The sequence below is a fragment of the Nicotiana tabacum genome, chromosome 9 (assembly GCF_000715075.1).
Source record: "Nicotiana tabacum cultivar K326 chromosome 9, ASM71507v2, whole genome shotgun sequence".
Classification (NCBI taxonomy): domain Eukaryota; kingdom Viridiplantae; phylum Streptophyta; class Magnoliopsida; order Solanales; family Solanaceae; genus Nicotiana; species Nicotiana tabacum.
In genome coordinates, this window is record NC_134088.1 from 118,917,900 (window position 1) to 118,940,160 (window position 22,261).

Consider the following 22,261-nt stretch of genomic DNA (forward strand, 5'->3'; position numbering starts at 1 on the left):
ATAGATCAAAATGTTCATATAAAATTGAACTTTTTGGCCCTTAAATGCATCTTTTGACATTAATGTACAATTTCTTTTTATGATAATTGATTATCAAATCTTGCAAGTGAGAGAAAAACATTTAATATTTGACAATAACGGAGTATAAAAAATGTATTTTAACAACTACTATCTATTAACATGCATTTAAATCAATCTAAACTTCTAATCCATGCAATTAATATTATAAACTAGTAAATTTACCCGTGTTTCGCGCGGTCATGAAATATATTTTTCAAGTTTACTAAATAATTAAATATATACAAAAAATAATAAAATATGATATTACAAATTTCTCAATATTAAAAAAATAGCAGAAACATCAACATAATGTGAGATAACTCGGGTATAATTAAAAAAAATTAATGTGAAAAATATCTCAGATTTAAGTAATGTAGATAGAACTTTCAATTAGTAGTTAGTTACATATTTTGTAATTTCCAATTTTTCTTATAAGAGGAAGAAAAGAAAAATAGGTAAAAAGAAGAAGAGAAAGAGGAAACAATTTTTTTAAAAGGAAAAAAGCAGAAGAAGATGCAAATCTAAAAATTTCAACAGGTTAGGTAAAAGGGATAGATATGTTACCGCCTTATTGCAGATCATTTCTACAGGAAATTTCTTCTTTGCACATTTTATAACACAATAAATTAAGTTTCTCCATCATGCTTAAAATAAGTGATAATAGAAGGAAACCTTTAGTACCAAATCTACGGTGACTCATTCACAGAATATTTCTATTTGTGGTACTTTTTTCTTATTAGTATGAACCTTTATCACTAAAACGAAACCCTGAATTATATACTAGAGGTAGAATTTTTCAGATATATTATTCTGTCATCTTAATTAAAATTTACATAATTAGCTAGCCTCCCCTGAAAGAGGTAACTTCTGTAATGAAGTTCAAGTATTAATCTTTCTCACTGCAAATACATAACTTACGCTGCATGCTTACTCTTATGGATCATATTGGCTAGGTTGTTCATATCGAAGGGAATCTAGTTTTTATCTTAGTCGATGAGTTTTTTCAATATCTACATGAACGAAAAATCAAATTAAAGTTAAAGATATTAAAGGAATAACATAGTGAATATAATCTCAAACATATAGGTAAAGAGAACACCCCATTCAAGCCCGAAAAGCTGAAACATATCTGATCATGGAAATATCTTTTATGTACAACCACAAAGGGAAGGCAACACCTTCTTTGAGAAAAAATAATTTGTCAAAAAGAGAGAGTTACATGGAATAAAGTGCTAATTGGATTGCGTCCACAAATGGTGTTGTTCATCTCCAAAAGTCACGGGCTCAAGCCGTGGAAACAGCCTCTCTTGCAGAAATGTTGGGTAAGGCTGCGTACAATAGACCCTTCTGGTCTAACTCTTCCCCGGACCCCGCACATAGGAGCTTAGTGAACCGGGCTGCCCTTTTTTCTTAAATGTCAAACACCAAAAAATACGAAAACAAATCATAATGCATCAAATAAGATGCAACAGACAATAAGTCATCAGACAACCATTCTTTTCCTAAAATAGTAATCTGATAGCAATAATAATTGTATTTCACTAAAGGATTAAATAAACAACTTGGTTTAAGTAAAAAGATGCAAATAAGTCATGGCAGAAACCATAGAGTATAAAGCATATTCAAGTTGGACTAAACATGCCAAATGATCAACATACTATACACCAAACAGCTTGATGTAGATGATTCCTACAGGAAAAGCACAATCTATATATACACTTAAGTTTTCCAGTTGTGAAACTTACTTTCAAAATAAATGTATCACAACATTTCATCTTTCTAAAAGGATGAATGACCATAGCCTTCTTTTTCTTTCTCCAAAAGTGGACAACAAAATATCCAAAAGATTAACCTAGTTTGCTAGATGAGCAAAACAATAGGAGCGATCAGTTTATAAACCGTTGCTTTCTTTTTCTTTCTCAGAAAGTGGGCAACAAAATTACCAAAAGATTCAGATTTATTTGCTATAAACAGGAAATATGAGAATATAAAATATAAAGATACAGAAAACACCAAACACAAACATGGAAAACCCATAAAAATCTTTACAACAAAAATGGAAATTTACCTTGGCAGCCAAGAGAAAGAAGTAACAGAGAGATATTTAGTTGCGGAAGTGGGACATGCTAGCCCAATTAGAGTAAAATCATAAAACTTACAAAAGTAAGAAATAAAAACGAATAGAATGCAAATTAATTAATTCTGAGCCCTTACTAATTATCGTTCACATGATATGATGACCGCATAAAAATTAATCATGGTACCATATTTTACTGGAAAATGAGGGAAAGAATGTGTCGACGGAATAGTAGAAGATGTAGAGACCGTCATGTCCGTTTCCAAAATTTTAATCAGCAAAAAGAGAAGCAGACTGAATCTGTGGTTTGAATAGGAGACTCATGAATTGAAAGTGGAGGTTACATTATCCAAGGCCTCAATAGATTGTGAATCAGATTTGTGAAATAGATTTGTAACTTTTTTTAATTAAAAAATGTGAATGTTTAGCATTCATTTTTTTCCATTAATTATGAAAGGGTAGTGTAGTAACGGCAATATATTCTTCGAACGACACAACTTGTGCATTAAATTAAAGGGTGGTAGTTTAACAATCATTTCTCATAACTATAGGTAAATACAATTAAATTATGGTGTAAATGCATGAATATATTGATTTTTTAACATGAAAAAATGAGTTAAGATGGCAAAAAATTGAGAAAAAGGATAAATACCTTTCCTAGCCTATAAGAGGTGCCAAGTTAGCATTTTTAATCCCTCTTTTATTACTAGTTTAGTGTACGTGCGTTGCACGTGTGTCTCGCGTCAAGTAAATATATGTACAAAAATAATATGTTTGACTATAAATGGTTCATCCCGATTTTATATTTTTTCTTATCAATTGAACATTGATATATTTGTGATAATTTTCATATATACTAACCTTAGCTTGTACTACATTTTTAATTGTTGTAATTTCAAAGGGGAAATTTTTTAGAAAACAATCTAGAAAATTAGAGTTTTGGAATAAGAAAAATAAATCTAGTCATCTAAAAAAATTTAGGGTTTTTATCACCATTTTATTCCCTTCTTTTGAGCCGTCTGCTTATTCTGATCTCATAAAAGTTTGTACAACCAAAAATGGCATGAGAACAATATATAAATAAACATCAAATATGAGAATAAAGTTACAAACGAAGATAAAAAATACTAAGCGGCATGAAGTTTAAATCAATAATTAAAGCTTAGATCATAAATTAATAGGATTATGTTATCATGCCAATAAAAAATTTACAAGAACTATGAAATACATGGCACATTAAATTTTTTTTAAAAGACTAAAAGAATTCATTCTTCCTAATCTCGTCCCAAAATCATATGAATACTATATTCATCAGATAAATAAATATCAAATACAAAAATATAATAGAAGAAAATTGAACTTTTCTGTAAAAACCTATCAGAAAGAGAAATAAATAACTTTCAAAAGCCTATCCAACAATTAATAACTAACCATGGAAGCTTACGAACAAATAAAATATTGAAATAGCAATACATGTATAGAAATAATTGAAAGTTTTAAACCAAAAAAGAGAAAAAAGAGGTTTCTGAACGTGAAATCAATAGGTAATTTGACTTCAGATTGTAGTCCTACGAGCAGTCAAATTTGTACTTATTGTATTTTTTTCAACTTTTCTATCAAATAAAATTTACTACATTCGAATGTTAAAAATTAAAATTACACCTAACATATTTTCGTAAGGAAATCAATTCAAACCATTAGATCTTGATAAATAGTGGATTGAATTTAAATTCACTTTTCTTTTTTTTGGCCATGAATTAGCGCTTTATGTAGCTGCTATATATGTATTTCCGACAATAATATCTTCTTAAAAGATTTACCATTTTTGAATTGTGACTGAATAGAATTTATTTGAGTTATATAAAATTATAAAATAAATGTTTAAGAAATAAAGATATTTTTTTTGAAAATAATAAATATTGTTCTCATTTAGCTAGCTCAATAAATAAAGATATCATATACCTTAAAAGTTTTTCGGATGCCTTATTTGTGATTTAAAAGGACTTATATGAAAATTTGAAAATTAATGTTAAATTATTTGGTCTTCTAAATATTTATGATGAAAGTTGACATTATATTTCCTAAAAATTAATAGTGACAATATAAAGTTTAAAGAATAACTAATGTTGAATAGTATTTTACTACAACTAACTTAATTTAAAATGATAATATAGTGAGACATTATCACCTATAAGACTGAATAACTGAATGCAAGAAAAAAAAATGATAACTCATTTATAATATATTTGGTATTCTACTATTTCATCTTTATTGCTTCAAATTCATATTATTATCAATTTCACTCTTAATTTTATATCATAAATTGACTTTTTAAATTTCTTTCACCATTAATGCTCTTCCTACAAAAATTAATTTATATACCTTAAAGAGTTGTCAACGTGACAAATAAACTTATATATATATATATATATATATATATATATATATATATATATATATATATATATATATATATATATATATATATATATATATATATATATATATATATATATATATATATATATATATATATATATATATATATATATATATATATATATAAGATCCTATTTATCTTTTTTCTCCATTTTTTGGTTTATTCCCCAATAACTCTAAATATTTTGGTTTACTTCTCCTTCCTTCATTCCTATGATTAATGTCTATTAAGGTGCACTAAATATTAGTGCTATTACGTTACTAGGCATTCCAATAGTCACTTTCTCAATCCCTACCTTAATTACTCTAATTACTCTCTTCTCTCACTCCAATGTATTCTTTAATCTTTGTATATATATAAGCCAAACAAGACAAGGGGAGTTGGCCATTCGTTTAAGCCAAACAAGACAAGGGGAGTTGGCCATTCGTTTGATATTCTTTGATCTTTTGGCTTTCCGATTCAACATTTTTTACTTCTTCTTAACATATTTTATTTTCTTGATTTAAAAATCTTTATCTTCCTCAATTTCTGTCACCTTATCGTTTGGCCTCTCACGATACCTTATTAATAGTATTGCGAATTTTTTTGTCTAGGTGAAAGTGTTGTTTGAAGAAAATATTATATTTTGGATGATGAGAGTACGCAGACGAGGCTTATTCACATTTTGGTGAAAAATTTTCATGTCACGATCCAAAATTCCAACCTGTCGTGATGGCGCCTATCTCGATACTAGGCAAGCCGAAAATCTCGATAAATCACAATTTCTCTTAAGTTTAAAAATACAATAATTTAATACAATACAAAATTCCATAAATACTGACACGAACATTCTTCAAAATCTGGTGTTATTGAGTACATGAGCATCTAATATGAATACAAATTTGGAACATAAGGTCTATAATAGTCTAAGACCAAAATGCAGTAAATAAGGAGATAGGGAAAGAGAGACAAGGTCTGCAAAATACGACAACTACCTCTGAATCTCCTGAAAATCAACTGCGCAAAATGATCAACACCCGCTATGTCCGGGAACACCTGGATCTGCACACGAAGTGCAGGGTGTAGTATGAGTACAATCAACTCAGCAAGTAACAATAATAACTAAGGAACTGAAGATAATGACGAGCTACACAGTTACAGTTCACTTTCACTAATTCCGGCAAAGAATAGACATGCTTTTAAATCCGGAAGTTTAAGTCAAATTAATTTTATACAGTTCGATTTCATATAATCCGGATATAAAATCTTTCAGAAATTTCACAACAATGACAGATAGCAACCAAGTGCAATAACAAATGCAAAGCAAGTACAGCCTCTCAGGCAACCGTCACTCAACTCATCACTCGGCTCTCAGCCCTCAGCACTCACACTCAATGGGTACCCGTGCTCACTGGGGGTGTACAGACTCCGGACAGTCTCCTACAGCCCAAGCGCCATAATTTGCACGGACAACTCACGTGCTGCAAGGACAACTCACGTGCTATAATATCCTGCACGGACAACTCACGTGCCATAATATCCTTACCTCATCGATAGGCCCTCGGCCTTACTCAGTCCTCAACCTCTTTAGTCTCTTGGGCTCTCAGAAATCACAAAGATCAACCCAAACAAAGATAACATAATGCATCAACAAATATCAAGAAAGACTGAGGTATGATACGCAAGTAAAATCATGACTGAGCACAAGATAAAAATTAGCAATTGATTCAATAAGTACGTGTCCTCTGTGGGTCCCAACAGTACTATCACATAGCCTAAGCATGATTTCTAACATGATTTATAGTCAAATTTCTTCAACACATAGAGAGCATATAACTTAACAACAAATTATTCAACTTTACAATTTCACGGGACGGACCAAGTCACAATCCCCTCGGTGCACGCCCACACACCCGTCACCTAGCATGTGCGTCACCTCCAAAATAATCACATGACACAACATTCTGGGGTTTCATACCCTCATGACCAGATTTAAAACTGTTACTTACCTTAGAGCGTGAAATTCTTTACTCTGCTATGCCTTTGCCTCGCAAATCGACCTCTGAATGCCTCGAATCTACTCACAAATAATTCGTTTTAGTCAATAAAATTTATTGAAATTAATTCCATAAGAAAATACTAATTTTTCATAAAAATCCGAATTTTAGCTCAAAAATTGCCTGTGGGGCTCACGTCTCGGAACTCGACAAAAGTTATAAAATCCGAAAGCCCATTCAACCATGAGTCTAACCATACCAATTTTATCAAAATCCGACCCCAACTCGACCCTCAATTCTTCAATTTAAACTAAGAGGGTTCTCAAACTTTTCCAACTTAATTCACCAATTAAATGATAAAAACAACCATGGATTCGAGTAATTTAACCAATATTGAGTTAAGAACATTTACCCCATTATTTTCCTTGAAAAACTCCCGAAAATTGCCTCTTCCCGAGCTCAAATCCGTCAAAAACTGAAAATGGGAACTTAAAGTCTCTGCCCAGACATTTGCTCTACGCGATCGCGAACATTCCCACGCGATCGCGAAGAATAATTTTCCATCGCCCAGATTTTACTCTTCGCGATCGCGAAGCACAACACACAAAATGCGTGACTTCTATTTCCGCTCCACTTACTCTACGCGAACTCGACCTTCTTCACGCATTCGCGAGTCACAAAATCCCAGAGCTACGCGATCGTGTCCCGCTTCACGCGATCGCGAAGCACAAAATGCCACTTCCTCACATTAACCCTACGCGATTGCAAATATCCCCACGCGATCGTGTAGAACAAAAACCCCCACTGACTAACTAAGCCTACGCGATCACAGACGCATTCATGCGATCGCGTAAAAGGAAAACATCATCACATATCAGAAAATTTCAGCAGTTGTTCAAGTCCAAATTTTTGATCCGCTAACCATCCAAAACTCACCCGAGCCCCTCGGGACCTCAATCAAATATACCAACAAGTCCTAAAACATCATACGGACTTAGTCGAACCCTCAAATCACCTCAAACAACGCTAAAACCATGAATTACACCCCAATTCAAGCCTAATGAACTTTGAAATTTTTAATTTCTACAAACGACTCCGAAACCTATCAAATCACGTCCGATTTACCTTAAATTTTGCGCACAAGTCATAAATGACTTAACGGTGGTACTAAAATTTTTAGAATCGGATTTCGACCCCGATATCAAAAAGTCAACCCCCGGTCAAACTTTTCAAAAATTCAACTTTCGGCATTTCAAGCCTAATTCCACTACGGACCTCCAAATAATATTCCGAACACACTCCTAAGCCCAAAATCACTATACGGAGCTATTGAAATTATCAAAATTTAAATCCGAGATTGTTTATACATAGGTCCATATCCGGTCCACTTTTCTAACTTAAATTTTCAATTATGAGACTAAGTGTCTCATTTCACTCCGAATTCCTTCTGGACCCAAACTTACTAACCCGATAAGTCATAAAACAATTATAAAATATAAATTGAGCAGTAAATGAGGGAACGGAGTTATAATACTCAAAACGACCGGCCGGGTCGTTACACTTCATCTAAAAGGTAAACTATATAAGATAGATATTTTTAACATATTTTTACTCCTTTGTGCAATATATACATAGCTATTCCAATTTCTAATTTGACATATGTTAGCTTGCAATTTTTCTATAGAAATAGAAGCAAATCAAACCTAGAATAGTTGTCAAATTGAAAAAATAATTATTTTGTCGAGAATGATTTATTGGAACACCTTTATGGCCTCTAAATTTTAGCTTGCTAGAGACTATATTTCATTATTATTTAATTTCTTAAGGTTAAGGATGGTCCAGAAAGATATTATACTATACACTGAGTTGTGTTTGTTATTATTCAGTATTGCTGTAATAAACAATTAAACTTTCTAAAAAAACAAAATAGAAAGTTAGTAATATTTGTTTAACAAAATAGATTCTGAAAAAAAAAAACAGTATAGGAATAAATCGAGCCCACTGAATACACAGTGTGTCCTTAAGGAAATTATTCCCCTCAAGTACCCGAGGTGCTGGAATATATCCTCCTAGGATAGAACGATTTAAACTCACCAGTGTATTGGTACCAAAACTCTGATGAACTGCGAACCACTCAACGTAAAACACACTGGAAAATATTATGCAGAAGAAGAAGAAGAAGAAGCTCAGAAAATTTCGTAAGGAAAGATTCTGGGATTCAAACTCTATTTATAGAGTTGTTGGCATTGTTTCTGAAAAGGTTTGCAACCTTTCAGAAACAGCCATGGCTGTTGGAAAAGGGGTGTTTGAAATATTGCGGAAAAAATATATTTAAAATAATTCGGAAAAGAAAACGGGCCTGACCGAACCAGGTCGCGGGTCATGGGTTATTCCGGATTGAATTTTTTCGTTAATTATTTAATTAATTAATTAAATAATTAAAAGGAATTTTGCCCAAAAAGACTAATCAATCAATTGATCTTTGACCAAATCCAAATCCGAATCCGAAGCCGAAGCCGAATCCGAAGCCGAAGCTGAGCCGAGCGAGCGACGACGACAACTGCGCGAGGCTTGCCTTTTTCTTAACTCTTTAAGAGCTAGAAGAAGAGCAATTATATATATACCTATCAAAAGCCTTTTCTTTCTCCGATATGGGACAATGTCCCTTTCCCAAGGAAAACTCAAATATTTCATTTTTCCTCCATTTCTCATTCACCTTCTTTAAGCTACACAATCTTAAAATCCCAACAATCCCCCACATGAATGGGGAATGACTATAAAATACAGGAATGCACGGACGCGTGTGTGTTTTACATGCAAGAATTAATTGCATCTGGATAAGTAGGTTTCCCTTTGAACTTTCCGTAGTGAACTTATATCGGATATACTCGGTCAATTGGTAGATTTGATATCTTTGAACCGTCGAGCTTTATTGTATACCTAGACAACATAAGTCACACAATCAATCCTTAACCATCTATGATTCTCACGGTTGTGTTCATTTCAGCCATGAACACCGCCTGGTTTCATGAGTGCTTAGAGAATGGGCCTTTACTTTCATTCCCCTTGAAGCGGCTTATACTTCACACTCACATAGGTGATTTCTAAACGTGTAATCCTATAGACACACTATCTGGTCATATCCTGCCAGACTTAGCAAATCATTAAAAAAACCTTTAAGCTTTGTTGACTTATCAAAAAACCTTAATGCTTTACCTCGATTTCTGAACATTGTCTTCATCACGATAATGGGTTGAGTTATTTGACAATGTTGAACCGTCATTCATAACTTTATTTGATCTCTTTGAACCTAGCTCATGGGATCTCCAGTCTGCTAGGTAGAGTTACCGTCATGATGACTTGTCCTAGACCTTAACCCCATTCCCTTTGATGATATTTCAACTGCCTCTCTAGATAGACCTTTTGTAAGTGGATCCGACACGTTATCTCTTGACTTTATGTAGTCAATTGTGATAACACCACTAGAGAGTAGTTGTCTAACGGTATTGTGTCTCCGTCGTATATGACGAGATTTTCCGTTATACATAACGCTCCCTGCCCTGCCTATTGCCGCTTGACTATCACAATGTATACAAATAGGTGCCAAAGGTTTGGGCCAAAATGGAATATCTTCCAAGAAATTCCGGAGCCATTCAGCTTCTTCACCGGCCTTATCTAAAGCTATGAATTCAGATTCCATTGTAGAACGGGCGATGCACGTTTGTTTGGATGATTTCCAAGACACTGCTCCACCCCCAATTGTGAAAACATATCCACTCGTGGATTTAACTTCAGATGATCCAGTGATCCAATTTGCATCACTATATCCCTCAATCACGGAGGGATATTTGTTATAATGCAAAGCGTAATTTTGGGTATGTTTGAGATACCCCAAAACTCGTTTCATTGCCATCCAATGTATGTGATTGGGATTACTTGTAAACCGACTCAGTTTACTAATAGCACATGCTATATCTGGTCGTGTACAATTCATGATATACATAAAACTTCCCAATATTCTTGCATAATCCAATTGTGAGTCACTTTCACCTTCATTCTTTTGAAGTGCATAACTCACGTCAATTGGAGTCTTGGCAATTTTGAAATCCAAATACTTGAACTTGTCAAGTACCTTTTCAATGTAATGACTGTGATAATGCTAGACCTTGTGGAGTCTTGTGAATTCTGATTCCTAAGATCACATCAGCAACTCCTAAGTCTTTCATATCGAATTTGCTAGCCAACATGCGCTTAGTAGCATTTATATCTGCCATATTTTTGCTCATTATCAACATGTCATCAACATATAAACAAACAATGACTTCATGACCTGGAGTGTTTTTAATGTAAACACATTTGTCACACTCGTTGATTTTAAACTCACTTGCCAACATTGTTTGGTCAAATTTGGCATGCCATTGTTTGGGTGCTTGTTTAAGTCCATAAAGTGACTTAACAAGTTTGCACACTTTCATTTCTTTACCAGTTACCACAAAACCCTCAGGTTGTTCCATGTAAATCTCTTCCTCTAATTCTCCATTTAAGAAAGCTGTTTTAACATCTATTTGATGGATTTCAAGACCATACACGGCCGCTATTGCCACTAACACCCTAATAGATGTTATCCTCGTTACTGGCAAGTAAGTGTCAAAGTAATTAAGGCTTTCCTTTTGTCTATAACCTTTGACAACAAGTCTTGCCTTATATTTGTCAATAGTGCCATCAGCTTTCACTTTCCGTTTAAAGATCCATTTCGAACCTAAAGGCTTATTTCCTGGAGGAAGATCTACCAATTCCCATGTATGGTTATCCAAAATTGATTGAATCTCACTATTGACTGCCTCTTTCCAAAACGCTGAATCAGAAGATGACATAGCTGCTTTAAAAGTTTGAGGCTCATTTTCAAGCAAGAATGTCACAAAATCTGGTCCAAAGGAAGTAGATGTTCTTTGACGTTTGCTACGCCTTGGATCTTCTATACTTGGAGTATTTTCCTTTGTTTCTTCCCGAGGTCGTTTAGGTCTTTCACTTAACGACTCACATTCAGTTTTATAGGGATAGATGCTTTCAAAGAATTCAGCATTATCTGATTCCATTACCGTATTAATGTGAATTTCGGGATTATCAGATTTATGAACCAAAAACTGACATACTTTATTGTTTGTAGCATATCCAATGAAAACGCAATCAACAGTTTTTGGTCCGATTTTAACCCTTTTAGGTAAAGGAACTTGTACCTTTGCTAGACACCCCCACACTTTGAAATATTTGAAGTTGGGTTTTCTTCCTTTCCATTTTTCATATGGAATAGATTGCGTTTTGCTGTGGGGTACTTTGTTGAGTATTCGGTTAGCTGTAAGGATAGCTTCGCCCCACAAACTATGCGGTAATCCGGAACTTATTAATAAAGAATTCATCATTTTCTTTAATGTCCGATTTTTCCTTTCCGCAATTCCATTGGATTGAGGTGTGTAAGATGCAGTAGTTTGATGGATAATTCCATATTCCGAACATATTTCTGCAAATGGAAATTCATATTATCCACCCCTATCACTTCTAATCATTTTGATCATTTTATTCAATTGATTCTCCACTTCATTCTTGTATTGCTTAAATGCTTTAATTGCTTCATCCTTACTATTAAGCAAATAAATATAACAATATCGAGTGCAGTCGTCAATAAAAGTAATAAAATACTTTTTTCCACCTCGAGATGGTGTCGACTTCATATCACAAATGTCAGTATGAATTAAGTCTAAAGGATTTGAATTCCTTTCAATAGACTTATAAGGATGTTTTACAAACTTAGACTCAACACATATTTGACATTTTGATTTATTACACTCGAATTTAGGCAACACTTCTAAATTAATTAACTTTTGCAAGGTTTTGTAATTGACATGTCCTAAACGAATATGCCATAAATCATTTGACTCCAATAAATCAGAAGAAGCTGCAATTTTATTCATACTGTCAACAACCATTACATTTAGTTTGAAGAGGCCCTCTGTGAGGTAGCCCTTTCCAACATACATTTCATTCTTGCTTACAACAACTTTATCAGAGACAAATACACATTTGAATCTGTTCTTAACAAGGAAAGAAGTAGAAACTAAATTCTTCCTAATAGTAGGAACATGAAGAACGTTGTTGAGCGTTAACACCTTGCCGGAAGTCATCTTCAGGAATATCTTCCCATAACCTTCAATCTTAGTTGTTGCAGTATTTCCCATGGAAAGCTCTTCTTCGGGACCAGCAGTAGAGTAAGTCGCAAATGCTTTCTTGACAGCACAAACATGTCGAGTGGCTCCAGAGTCAATCCACCACTCCTTCGGATTTCCAACTAGGTTGCATTCCGAAAGCATTGCACACAGATCATCAATGTCATAATTCTTCTCCACTATGTTGGCATGTCCCTTCTTCTTATACTTTTTCAGGAGACGACAATCAGGGGCTTTGTGACCGGTTTTTCTACAATTGTAGCAGCTGGCCTTGAATTTCTTTTTGTTCTGCTCCTTAGTCTGTCCAGAAGACCTCTTTCTCTTCTTACTTTTTGGAGCAGTCTCTTCAACGATATTAGCTCCCATGATCGTTGAATTTCCACGAGACTTCTTCTCGGATGTTTTGTTGTCTTCCTCAATCTTGAGACGAATCACAAGATCTTCCATCTTTATTTCTTTGCGCTTGTGCTTAAGATAGTTCTTGAAATCTCTCCACGAAGGAGGCAATTTTTCAATCATTGCAGCCACTTGAAATTCTTCATTCACGACCATACCTTCAGCAATAAGGTCATGAAAAATAAGTTGAAGCTCCTGAACTTGGGTTCCAACAGTTTTACTGTCTATCATTTTATAGTCTAGAAACTTGGCAACCACGAACTTCTTCAAGCATGCATCTTGAGTCTTGTACTTCTTCTCAAGTGTGTCCCATAATTCTTTCGAAGTATTCATCACACTGTACACATTGTACAAGTCATCCTCTAAAGCGCTTAAGATGTAGCCTTTGCAAAGCAAATCTGCCTGCTTCCACGCCTCAACAATCATGAATTTTTCATTGTCCGGCATGTCCGCAGCAGGCACTGGAGTTTTACTGTTTCTGATTAGTATGCCAATTTTGATTCGTTTTAGTGCTTCCAAAATCATTGTTCATTGGTATGTCAATTTTGATTCGTTGTTGTGCTTCCAGGATTATTGTGGTTTTTACTTCTAGAAAATATTACGCATAATTTCTAAAGTTCTGAATAATAAGAAAATCTTATAGTTTAATATAGTTTTAAACCTTTAATAATAATAGACGTCAAATAAGGACATTCATATAAGGTCTTAAAGCATTAATATTAATAGACGTTAAATAAGGACATTCATATAAGGTAAAAAGTTTAATAATTTAAAGTGCTAAATATTAGGATTTGCTTCCTAGTTTAATAAGGAAAGATTTAATAAATAAATTTCAGTTGATTTTAGAGTCCTAAATTTAGGAAAGCAACTTAAAATTATAAATTTATCTAATGTGAAATCTTTTTTAAAGGGTAAAAAAGGCGAACGCATTTCGCTAAGGGCCTTCGTGCTTTTAATATAGTACAGATATAGATAAGCCTCCTAATCAAGCCCCACATTATACAACTACAATAACTATAGTTCAGTCCCACTATTAGAGATATTCGTGGTTCGGTTTGAATCAATTTTTACCTAAAAGATAATCAAAATAATTAAGTTGATCTTTCAAATACAATAACCAAATTACTTTTGGGACATCCAAACTTGGCGTTACCTGGTGCACAACCTTCTTTGTAACGACCCGACCAATCGTTTTAAGAGTTGTAGCCTCGTTCTCCAATTTACTGCTCATTTTATATTTTATAGCTGCTATGTGACTTGCCAGGGTAGTTGATTCGGGTCCAGAGAGGTTTCAGAATGAATTGAGACATTTAGTCTCAAGGTCGAAAGTTTAAGTTGAAAAGGTTGATCGGATGTGGACTTATGTGTAGATGTAACAACCCAGCCGGTCATTTTGAGTATTATAGCCCCGTTCTCCCATTTACTGCTCAATTTATGCCTTACAGTTAATTTATGACTTATCAGGTTAGTTGGTTCGCGTCCGGAAAGATTTAAGAGTGAAATGAGACACTTAGTCTCATAATTAAAAACTTAAGTTGGAAAAATTGATTGGATATTCATTTATGTGTAAACGACCTTAGAATTGAATTATGATAATTCCAATAGGCCCGTATGGTGATTTTGGACTTAGGAGCATGTCCGAAAAATTATTTGAAAGTGCGTAGTGGAATTAGGCTTGAAATGGTGAAAGTTGAATTTTTGGGAAGTTTGACCGGGGAGTTGACTTTTTGATATCGGATTCGGAATCCGATTCTGAAAATTGGAATAGTTTTGTTATGTCATTTATGACTTGTGTGCAAAATTTGAGATCAATCAGACTTGATTCGATAGGTTTCGGCATCGAATGTAGAAGTTGGAATTTCTTAGTTTCATTAAGCTTGAATTGGGGCATGATTCGTGATTTTAGCGTTATTTGATATGATTTTAGGCTTCGACTAGGTTCGTATGAAGTTTTAGGACTTGTTGGTATATTTGGTTGAGATCCTGAGGGGCTCGGGTGAGTTTCAGGGTGGTTTCAAACCATTTCTAGGCCATTTTTAATTGCTGGTTTCTGTCTACAGAGGTGTACATCGCGATCGCGAACATTTGGTCGCGTTCGCGAAGACCAAACAACAGTTTGGGGCCTTGTGAATCGCGATCGCGGAAGCACTTGCGCGATCGCGTAGAACAAAATCTCTGTTGCTGTCACGACCCAATTTTACCTATAGGTCGTGATGGCGCCCAACACTACAACTAGGCAAGCCAACTTAATAAATTAAGCATATATTGACAAAATTTAAAATCAAGAAAATAATAAAACACCAAATTCTACCAATGTGTGTGCCAAGACCTGGTGTCACAAGTGTATGAGCATCTAGTAGGTTATATAAAACCTCAAATATTGTCTGAAATAAAAATAGACAGAATGAAAAAAAAATACAAGGAGAGACACTAGTAGCAGCAGAACGACTCAGAAAATGCAGCTCACCACTATGCCCCTGGATAGCGTGGGTACAAGACGATAGGTCCCCCACTAGTACTTGCCTCAGGTCCTGCACAAAAAATACAGCAAGTGTAGTATGAGTACGTAAACAACGTGTACCCTTTAAGTATCAAGCCTAATCTCAAAGTGGCAGATACGAGATGGCCGACTTTGACACTCACTATGGGTCAATAATAATAATTAAAATACAACTAGGATATTTAAATCAGCATGATTTATAAAATTTACAATAATTTATTTAAGCAGCGGAAATAATCAAATTCCTTCAAATGCAACAATTCTCAATATATTAATTAAATTTCTTAAATTTAAATAATTTTCAATTTATCAATTAATCTCATTTACAGGAATAACAATTAATTCCTTAACAAGCAGGAATAATAATTAATTAAATTTTAAGGATTCTCCAATTTATCAATTAGCTTCGCAAGCTGAAATAACTATTAAAGTATCGTGTAATTATTATTATTAAGCACGATTTCTGCTGAGGACGTACGACCCAATCTAGAGTGTCGTGTACACTGCCGAGGGACGTGCATCGAGATCCATAGATGCATCTATCCTGCCGAGGTATTTGGCCCGCTCCACAAGAAAGGAGGACATTTTCTTATGTACCTCCGGAAAGAGAGTATATTTATTATAAAATAAATTCGAGAGGAGAATAATTTTTTTTAATAATTAATTAATTTAAACAGAAAATCAAGCATATGAGATTTCCATCTTTTAATAGCTTTATCTAACAATTCACAATATATTCATATATATCAATTAATATTAATTAATCAAGGAATACAATTTACACAAGTAATTCATGCTTTGAGTCCTAAACTACCCGGACTTTAGCATTTATAGTAGCTACGCATGGACTCTCGTCACCTCGTGCGTACGTAGCCCCCGCAATTAGCAAAAAATATTCAATTTAATCCCTATGGGGTAATTTTCTCCTCACAAGATTAGACAAGAGACTTACCTCGTCTCAAAGTCCACTTTCCGATTACCACGTCGCGTTGAATTCTCGATTCGACGCCGAAATATCCGAAACTATCCAAATATTATACACAATAATTAATATATGCTAAATAATTCAAAATTTATCTATTAAATAAATTACCTTATCCAAAATGGTAAAATTCCTAAAATTCATCTCGGGCCCACGTGCTCGGATTCTGGAAATTTTTGGATGGAAACGCTACCCATAATATTAGGAACATAAATATGTGATTTTTACTAAGTTCCATAACAAATTTCGTGGTTAAATCTCATTTTTGTCAAACACCTAGGTTTTCACCTAAATCCATGGTTTTCACTAATTTACATATTATAATCTACCAATAATCTATGTATGTAACTCATGTTATGTAGGAATTACTTACCTCAAGGTGCTAGGTGAAAACCCTCTTCCAAAAGCTCCAAGAATCGCCCAAGAGATGAAAGAAAAGTGAGATAAATGGCCTAAGTCGCGCATTAAATGAGCTGGGCATAGGCCTCTGATGTCGCATTTGCGACACCAGGTTCGCAAATGCGACACAACTCTCGCAAATGCGAAGCTTGGCCTTTAGGCGACCAAAGAGTTGCAAATGCGAATTCTGATGGGATCGCAAATGCATCAAATGTGTCGCAAATGCGAACACTGCCTAGGTCGGGCTTCTTCGCAATTGCGAAGCCCTTCTCGCAAATGCGAGGTTTGCATTTGCAAACAATTTCTTGCATTTGCGAGACCTGCAACTGCTGCTAAGAAACACCAGAAAATGGATGTATTTTCATTCCTTCCGAACGTCCGAAACTCACCCGAGCCCTCGGGGCTCTACACCAACTATCCACACAAGTATAATAACCTCATACAAACTCGCTCGAGCGATCAAAATAAGGAAATAACATCAAAAACCAAGAATTGGACGCCAAAACGCATGAATTGACTTATGAATTCAAAAACTTCTAAAAAGATTTCTGCTCGTCCGATTCCTATCAAATCAACTCAGAATGACACCAAATTTTGCTTGCAAGTCTTAAATGACCTTACGGAACTATTCCTGGTCTCAGTATTCCATTCGGACCTCGGTATCACCAAAACCTACTCCAAACCAAATTTAAAGAACTTCAAAAACCTTCAAGAACCAACTTTCACTATTAGACGCCGAAACGCTCCCGGGTCGCCCAAAACCCGATCCGAACATACGCCCAAGTCCAAAATCATCATGCGAACCTATTGGAATCGTCAAATCCTGATTCCGGGGTCGTTTTCTCAAAATGTTGACCGAAGTCAAACCTGTCCATTTAAAGCTAACTTAAGGAACCAAGTGTTCCGATTTCAACCCACGCACTTCCAAATCTCGAACCAACCATCCCCGCGAGTCATAAATTAATAAAAGCATGTTCGGGGAGTTTTATTTTAAGGAACATGTTTCTAAAAGTTAAAATGACCGGTCGGGTCATTACATTCTCCACCTCTTAAACAAACGTTCGTCCTCGAACGAGTTTAGAATAATACCTGGAGTGCTAAGTAAGTGTGGATATTTGCTACGCATGTCCTCCTCGGCCTCCCAAGTCACTTCCTCGACTGGTTGGCCCCTCCACTGGACCTTTACTGTAGAAATCCTCTTGGACCTCAACTGGCAAACTTGTTTATCAACAATGGCAAATGGTTCTTCTTCATAACCCAAACTCTTATCTAGCTGAACTGTGCTGAAGTTCAACATATGTGATAGGTCAGCATGATACTTCCGGAGCATAGATACATGAAAAACCGGATGAACTCCCGATAGACTAGGAGGCAATGCAAGCTCATAAGCAACCTCCCCAACTCGTCTCAACACCTCAAATGGGCCTATAAACCTTGGGCTCAACTTTCCCTTATTCCCGAATCTCATAATTCCCTTCATCGGCGAAACCTTCAAGAGAACTTTTTCACCTACCATAAATGATATATCACGCGCTTTCTGATTCGCGTAACTCTTCTGTCTGGACTGTGCTGTACGAAGTCACTCCTGAATCAACTTTACCTTTTCCAAGGCATCCCTTACCAAATCAGTACCATATAACTTAGCCTCACCGGGCTCAAACCACCCGATAGGTGAACGACATCGACGGCCATATAAAGCCTCAAATGGAGCCATCTCGATGCTGGATTGGTAACTGTTATTATAAGCAAACTCGGCCAAAGGTAGGAAACGATCCCACTGACCTCCAAAGTCAATCACATATGCCCCGAGCATATCCTCCAAAATCTGAATTGTCCGCTCTGACTGCCCGTCGGTCTACTGATGAAAGGCTATGCTGAGCTCTACACGGGTCCCTAATTCACTCTGTACTGCTCTCCAGAAATATGAAGTAAACTGAGGGCCTCTATCTGATATGATAGAAATTGGCATACCGTGCAACCGAACTATCTCCTGAATATAAATCTAGGCCAATCTCTCTGAAGTATACGTAGTCACAACAGGAATAAAATGTGCCGACTTGGTCAACCTGTTAACAATCACCCAAACTACATCAAACTTCCTCAAGGTCCGCGGCAACCCAACTACAAAGTCCATAGTAATTCGTTCCCATTTCTACTCTGGTATGGTCATCTGCTGAAGTAGGCCACCTAGCCTTTAGTGCTCATATTTAACTTGCTGGCAATTTAGACACCTAGCTACATACTCAACTATGTCTTTTTTCATTCGTCGCCACCAATAATGCTGCCTCAAGTCACGATACATCTTCTTAGCACCTGGATGAATAGAATACCGAGAATTGTATGCCTCTTCCAGGATCTTTTTCCTCAGTACATCTACATTAGGAACACACACAGACGATCCTGGAGTTGCAGAACACTATCCGCACTAATAGTAACTTCATTGGCACCACCTCGTAGTACCGTTTCTCGAAGAACCATTAAGTGTGGATCATCATACTGGCGAGCCTTGATATGCTTAAATAGTGAAGACTGAGCTACGACACATGCAAGAACTCGGCTGGGCTCTAAAATATCTAGCCGCACAAGTCTGTTGGCCAAGGACTGGATATCCAAAGCTAATGGCCTCTCTTCTGCTAAAATGAAAGCCATACATTTGCTTTACCTGGATGATATAGAATAGTAATATCATAATCTTTTAGTAATTCCAGCCATCTGCGCTGCCTCAAATTTAGGTCCCTTTGCTTGAACAAATGCTGCAAACTTCGATGATCAGTATAAACTTCACAAGACACCCCATAAAGATAATGCCTCCAAATCTTTAGAGCATGAACAATCGCAGCTAACTCCAAATCATGTACTGGATAATTCTTTTCGTGGGGATTCAACTGACGTGAAGCATATGCAATAACTCGCCATTCCTACATTAATACACAACCCAAACCAACGCGTGAAGCATCGCAATACACTGTATACATTCCCAAACCAGAAGGTAACACTAACACTGGTGCTGTAGTCAATGCTGTCTTGAGCTTCTGAAAGCTTGACTCACAATCATCGGACCATCAGAACTGAACACTCTTCTGGGTTAATTTGGTCAAAGGTGCTGCAATAGATAAAAAACCTTCCACAAACCGACGATAATAACCTGCTAAACACAGAAAATTCCTGATCTCAGTCGCCGAAGTGGGTCGATGCCAATTCTGAACTGCCTCAATCTTTTTGGGATCAACTTTAATAACTTCGCCCGATACAATATGTCCCAAAAATGCTACAGACTCTAGCCAAAACTCACATTTAGAGAACTTAGCATATACCTTTTGTTCCCGCGATGTATGAAGAACTACTCTCATATGCTGCTCATATTCTTCCTTACTGCGCGAGTAGATCAAAATGTCATCAATGAAGACAATGACAAACGAATCAATATATGGCCTGAATACCCTGTTCATCAGATCCATAAACGTTGTCGGGGCATTAGTTAAACCGAAAGACATTACCAGAAACTCATAATGACCATATCTAGTACGGAAAGCAGTTTTCGGAACATCCGAATCTCGAATCTTCAACTGATGATACCCCGACCTCAAGTCGATCTTAGAGAACACCCTAGCACCCTGCAACTGGTCAAATAGATCATCAATACACGACAACGGGTACTTGTTGTTAATATTGACTTTGTTCAATTGGCGATAATCAATACACATCCGCATTGTTCCATCCTTCTTTTTCACAAATAATACCGGTGCACCCCCAAGGCGATACACTCAGTCAGATGAACCCTTTGGCTAGTAACTCTTCAAGTTGTTCTTTCAATTCTTTCGGAGCCACACGATATGGTGGAATAGATATAGGCTGGGTATCTGGAGCCAAGTCAATACAGAAATCAATATCCCGATCAGGTGGCATACCTGGAAGATCTGAAGGAAATACATCGGAGAACTCCCGAACTACTGGCACTGAATCAATAGCTGGAGTCTCTGCAGTAGTATCCCGAACATAGGCTAGATAAGCCAAAGAACCCTTCTCAACCATGTGTTGAGCTTTTATAAAAGAAATAACCTCATTAAATGAACTAACAGACGAACCCTTCCACTCCAGCCTAGGCAAAGATGGAATAGCCAAGGTAACAGTTTTGGCATGACAATCTAGAATAGCATGATATGGAGATAACTAGTCCATAACCAGAATAGTTTGAAAATTGGTCATCTCGAGCAATAAGAGATCTGCTCTAGTTTCATAACCGCATAATGTAATAATACAAGACCGGTAGATCCGGTTCACAATAATAGAATCGCCTACAGGAGTGGACACATAAATAGGAGTACTCAAGGACTCACGAGAAACACCTAGGAATGGAGCAAATAGAGATGACACATATGAATACGTGGATCCTGGATCAAATAATACTGAGGCATCTTTGTCGCAAATGGAAATAATACCTGTAATCACAGCATCTGAGGCCTCTACATCTGTTCTAACCGGAAAAGCATAGAACCGAGCTGGAGCTCCAACTAGCTGGCCTCCGCCTGGCTGACCTCCACCTCTAGGACGACCCCTACCCACCTGTCCTCAACCTCTTGGTGGTCGGACTACTGGTAGAGCAACTGGTCCGGTAGGCATAGGCTGCTGACCCTGCTGTACTGGTCTACCCCGAAGCCTGGGGCAAAACCTCTGCATGTGACTGGGATCCCTACACTTATAACAACTCTTCGATGCGATGGGCTGCTGACTAAGAGTCTGGCCCTGGGAACCTGAATACCCACTGGGAGGACCCTGAATAGCTGGTGGGCGGTAAGAACTCTCTGGTATAGCACTAAGATGAGGTCGCACTGGAGTACCCCGAGCAGGTGGTGGTGCTGGAAATGGGGGTCTACTGGACTGCCCCCTCACGAACTGACCTCTGCCCCCAGACGGAGCATCTTTGAACTCTCCAGAGTACCTGAACTGCTTATCTCTCATAATCTACTCTCGACTCCGCTAACGTACACCCTCAATCCTCCAGGCTATCTCCACAACTAGCTCATAAGAAGTACCCATCTCAACCTCTCGAGCCATAGTGGCCTGAATGCCAATATGTAAACCGGCTACAAACCTCTGCACTCTCTCCTCCTCAGTAGGGAGTATCATAAGTGCATGGCGAGATAATTCAGAAAACCTCGCCTCATAATCGGTCACTGACATCTGATCTTGCTAGAGCTGCTCAAACTGAA